This window comes from Castor canadensis, chromosome X (genome assembly GCF_047511655.1).
Source record: "Castor canadensis chromosome X, mCasCan1.hap1v2, whole genome shotgun sequence".
NCBI lineage: Eukaryota > Metazoa > Chordata > Mammalia > Rodentia > Castoridae > Castor > Castor canadensis.
In genome coordinates, this window is record NC_133405.1 from 108,503,654 (window position 1) to 108,509,573 (window position 5,920).

Sequence of the window (5,920 nt, forward strand, 5' to 3'; positions counted from 1 at the left end):
CAACAAGTCTATATGAATTTAGGAAGTTTGAAATCATCTAGGTATCTTTTCTGACCATAGTGGATTAAATAAGGAATCAGTAAGAGCAAGAAAATTAGAAATTCACAGATACTGGAAACTAAATATCACATTCTTGAATAACCATTGGGTTAGAGAGTTAAACCAAAAGGAGATTTACAAATTTTCTCTAAACAAACAAGAAGAAAACAAAGCATTAAACAAACTAATGTGATACAATAAAAAACAGTACTAAGAGGAAAGTTTGTAATTGCACAGCTATGTTTATAAGGTTAGGTATTGAATTTACAAATATTGCCCATCAAAGATGTACAACCATGGAAGGACCTCCATCATATATTCTGATTGGTGTTTAAAATAAGAGTAAGAAATAGCCAAGCAGTGAGTAGAAAGCCATCTAGTTGTCATTTTCATCATCATCATCGTGGTCGTCGTCGTCATCATAGTCATCCTCATCATCTATGATTGCATGAGCTTTTACTACTCTCGGTATAGGAGTATTAACATAATCATAATCCCATCCCTTCCTGATGAACAGCTTCTCAAGGATGCTTGGCATATTGTAGCCTTTGCTTATGATGAAATCCTTAAAGGCAATTGTTCCATAAAGTTCTTCAATAATGTCTGGTGGATGAACCTCTTCAAGGAAGATCCTGGGGTCAATCAAGGGCTCGTTTTCTCTTAGCTTTTTCCACAGGTAAGGCTTCAAGTACCAGGCTCCATACCTAATCTTCACCCACTTGGATTTATAGGGATCCTGTGGTTGCCGCAGTTTTCTCTCGAAGTTTGTTTCCTGAATGGAGAATCTTAGGGCCTTCACTTTACTGAGCTTCCTGCAGTACCTGAGCTCTAGAGGAACCATATTCACCTTCTTGATGCAGGAGTCCTTATAGGTCGGTTTGCACTCACAGCCAATGTCAAATTGTTGCATAATGAAGTTTTCATCAATGCCCAAGTCTCCAAAAGTGTTAACCCATTCACAGAAGTCGTGCACTCCTTTGGGTATGAATCTTCGTTTCAGAACGTCAAGCAAATCCTTTCTCAGGCGCCTGGGTTTGTGAGACAGCTGGTCTCTAAGAGACTCGGGAATCCTGGGAGATTCCATGTAGATTTTTGTACGAGGCTGTTTGCAAATCTTGGTAGGATCCTTGCGTTCTTTCTCAAGGCCCTGGCAATAAGCCCATGTGTCCTCCATCTTCTTGTCAGGGTCCAGCAATTCCAGCACCTTCAGTAAGAGGTCTGAAGATATATTTTCTTCCAGAGATGGGTAAAGAGCCAAGGGATGCTTGGTCAGGCTGGCTTCGATGTCCTTCACGAATGCCCTGCGTTCTTGCTGGGCCTTGGAGAGCGTGGAAAACAGGCTTGCATCCTTGAGCGGCTTTCTGTGACTCGCTCGGGGGGCTGGGTGAGAAATGGTGGGGAGAAAGGCCTCCTTGGTGCCACGAGTGATCATACCGTCACACGGGGGACAGCCTCTCCTGAAGTCATCCAGCCCTTCCTTCACAAATACCCACCTCCGGCCGTCCAGGGAGGTGGGGAACTTCATACTCTTCTTCTTGTGCTTCGGGAAACACTTGGAAGGCAGTCTGTCGCTGTACCAGGGCTTGCAGTTCATGCCCGGGGGCACTGGCTTCAATACCCAGGGCTGGAAGGACTGCCGCCGCCTCTGGTTTGCCATGGTGCCGCTGGCTCCGAGCCACTGCCGGTAGCCTCAGTGGTTTGTTTCCCCAAGACGCTCTGGTTGCTAGGAGACCCATCCTGGCATGAGATGCTGGGATTCTATCCTGTCCCCTTCCCACCCCGCCCCACGCATGGGCCCTCAGTGAATTCCATTCTACTGTCCAGTGTATGGACACGACACACTTTATCCATTCATCTTTTATGGAAATTTAGGCTGTTTCCTGGTTTTTGTATGCACGTCTTTGTGTGCACATACAAGTTCATTTCTCTTCGATAGACTTTAGTTAGCTAGGAGCCCAGTGGTGGGGTCATGAGAGGTGTATGTTTAACATTTTCGGGCAATCACCAAACCTTTCATCACCAGAAATTCTCTAATTCACAAATTGCATACTAAATGTAATTCCTTAAGCATAGTCTGAACTTGTCTTTTTAAAAATTCTTTTATTCATCTCCCATTTATTAAGTTCCTATTTTGTACCTAATTTACTGTGTCTTCAAATTATTGCCCTTATGGACACAATTATCATGTTTTCCTAATAATAAAATTCATAGCATTTCTTTGCCAGATCACAAGTCTTTGTATATAATGTATTTCAAACATTTTGTTCAAATTTTCAGAATTAAGTGTCAAGTGATACAGATAAGATTGCAAGTGAATGATATATAACCAAATGGATTAGTACAATTACAGCAAACTAAGACTGGTGTCTTAAGTTGAAGTTCAGGAAATAAAAGCAAGAAAACACATACTTGATTTAAGTTCAGAGATCATTGCTTATGACTTTCTTGTTAATTTGCTTAAATATGAAGTACTGGAACATACCTCCACTTAGGAGCAGGAATAAAGTGATAGTTTAAAGAAAGAAAGATAATTTGTGTTTCCTAAAGTTGATGGCCAGTAATAGGAAAATTTTCTATAGTCAAACACCTTTAAAGTTCTATCTTCCCACTTTGTCATATGACATATATTTTCCCTATGGAGAAAGATATATGTATAGAACAGAAATCATGCATACCTGTTGTGTGATTTGTATGTGAAGTGTAATCAGTAAGCATCATGTATTATAAGTAATGTTTCCAAAGCTCACATCCTTATTAAAGAGATTACATTACTATATGAAAATCAACATCCTCAAGTTATCAATTCAAGTTCATCTAAAATAAATATTAGGAGATATGGCTGTTGGGGAAAAGCCAATTGAGGATAATAAACATCCCTCAAAGCTGTATCTCTGAAAGATACACATGCCAAAGGTATTACCCATTCAACCACTCCATTCTATGCCTCTTCCAGTTTTAGGGAGCGTGTTAATGTGTCTTAGGGGTCATTAATACTATAGACATTGCTCCTATATAAAAACACAAACACACAATAAAATATTTTACCCTGTTAATCTAGCAATAATTTTCAATATCTGATTACTTACAAGAGTTTATACTATAGTTTCCTTCCCCTTTTAATTTTCATTTTTGTCATTAAGATGACATTCTTAGTTACTTTTCTGTATTGTTAACATCTATGTATTGTTTCTCCTTCTTCTGAAATGTCTTGAGTATTTGTACATACTTCTGTTCCCAATTATGCATGTGCTTTTTCAAGCTTTTCAAATTTTGTCTCCATTTTTTAATATTTCTCCCCAAAGCGTTCCAAGCATGCATAATTTTTATTCATCTTCTCCAAACTTCAAATTCAACTGTTTTTTTCCCTTAAATTTCACTATGGAAGCATGAAAAGTTTATTCTTGCTGAAATATCAGGAAAGTTCTTATTTTGTTGCTTGAATAACAAAATGAAAAAAATGTGGCAGTGAAAATTTATATTTATTTCCAGACATAGAAAACAAAGCACATCTAAAAAGCTGTGTTCTATAAATTACATTATTAAAGGGAAAATGGCCACTACAACATTGAAAGTGGAATAGTATAATCATAGACTAAAAATGAATTTTTATAAGTGTTAGAAATTAAAGAATTAAATAGCTAAAACTTAGTTTTGAACTATCATGAGAAGTAAAATTACTTCCTGCAGTAATTCAGTATTTAGTATTGGGGAAATATCCAAAAGAAATTTCATTCTTAATTTTTCAAAGACGAAACATTTCAAGCTAATTCGCATATATATCTTAGTGTTGTTCATGTCACTTTTCCTACATTTGCTTAAATGAGATATTAAGTTGTTTCATCAGCAAAAAACTATCCTTTTTTATGGACTCTCTTTCTAGTTTATCCTCTCAACTCTCCATACTATTATAGAAAACTCTACTTTTATAAAATACAGCTTTATTGAGTTTCATCCATGCTATAGATTTTATCAGTATTTCGTTTCATGTTATTGCCAAGTAATTATTCATTATTTGTACATATTATGAGAGTCAGTCATTTAAAATGTACAAATCAAGCCTAACTTGTTGGTGCATGCTTGTAATCCCAACACTTAGGAAGCAGAGGTGGGAGGATTGTGAGTTGGAGACCAATCTAGGCTACATAAAGAGACCCTCTCTCAAAAAATAAATGTACAAATCAATGGTTGCTAGTGTAGTCACAGCTGTGCAACCATCACTGTAATCAATTTGAAGACATTGTCATCAACCCCAAAAGAAACAATATATATGAGTCTACTACACCACCTATGACTTTAACCCTTGGCAAACACTAATCTACTTTCTCTCTCTTGACAATGACTGATTCTGAACATTTAATATAAGCGGAATCTTAAAGTATGAGGCTTTTTTGACTTTCATTTATCACACTGCTTTCAAGTTTCATCCAAGTTGTAGATTTTATTAGTATTTCATGTTATTGCCAAATAATTATCCATTGTACAGACAAACCACTTTTGATTGATCTATTCAACAATTAATGGACATTTTGGTCGTTTCTAATTTTTTTTAACAATATTGTTGCTATGAATTTTTGTGTATTGTTGGCAATAATGGCTCCGATAGGTTTCAGTTCTTACTGCACCCTTAAGCTTCTGTTTTCCAGGGTCACAGTCCTGCCTCCCAGGGTCACAGTCCTGCCTCAAGTCTAGCTTGAATCCTCCTTCTGCCCCAACCTCCAATCAGCATGAACCATAAGATCCTAACCAATCAGATCATGCCGAGTCTCACTGAGGGGTATTTAAGCCCTTGCCCTTCCTGCTTCTCTCTCTTGACTCTCTCTGCTCTCTCCCTCTCCCACCTGGCAATAAAGAATCTCTTGGCCAGATCACTCCTCTCCCACGTGGTCATTTTGGGGCCTATATTTCCTTACATGTATGGCATGTGTTCATTTGTTGTGGGTATGTACAGAGGAGTGCAATTGCTTGGTCATATAACTCTACATTTAACCTTTTTAGGAAATTCATCGTTTGCCATAGTGTCTGCACCATTTCACATTTCCATCAGCAGTGTATGAGGGTTCCAGTTTCTCCACATCCTCACCAACATATGTATGTAACCTTTTAATAGTTATGTTTATTTTCGTAGCTAGTTTTGTAATGATTGTCTTACTGTGCGTGTTTGTAATGTGATGTCTCATAGTGGTTTCAACTTGCATTTCCCTGATGGCTAATGATTTCAGTATTTATTTTTTTTTGGCAGTATTATGGTTTAAACTCAAGGCCTACACCTTGAGTCACTCCACCAGTCCTTCTTTTTGTGATTTTTTTTCGAGATAGGGTTTTGCAAACTATTTTTTGTGGAGGGGGAGGGCAGGGGATCTGAGCTGGAGCCCCTGAGTTTCGGGGGAGGGTTAGTGGCTGAAAGGGCTTCGGACTGGCAGGGGCTCTGGAGGTGAGAGTTTGGGGGATCTGGAGGCCATGGAGTCCAGGACGTAGCAGAGGACTGAGTGAGGGGCCGGGTAGTTGGCCGAGGCGGCGGAGTTTGTGGTGGGGGTGCCAGAGCTCCCATAGTTGCCACCAGAGATAAGGCTGGTGATTGTTTAGAGGGGTAGCAGGTAGTTGTGGGAAGAAGAGGAGGTCTGGGTATTGTCTGTGGTACAGGGACTTGGACCTGGTTAGCTGTGGGGCAAGAGACCTGGGTAATTGTAGAGGGGGCAGGGCATCGTGGGGGGTTAAGACCGGCGACTTGAGGGGGAGGGGATGGAAGAGTTAAGTGTCTGGGAGTTGAGGAGGGTGAGGGGAGCAGCGGAATTGCAAGTTGTGTGCAGTCACACCCAGCTCATAAAAAATTCTTTTTCGAGGTTGTGGAGTTTGCACTCCAGCGCCTCTGCCCTAGCAAGAG

The 5,920-nt window shown here is 39.5% G+C and overlaps 1 pseudogene; it reads right to left on the minus strand.

Annotated features, from left to right (window-relative positions):
* LOC109675237 (protein FAM47E pseudogene) lies at window positions 1–1,696 on the minus strand (annotated as a pseudogene).
* Between the last annotated feature and the right edge of the window lie 4,224 nt (window positions 1,697–5,920).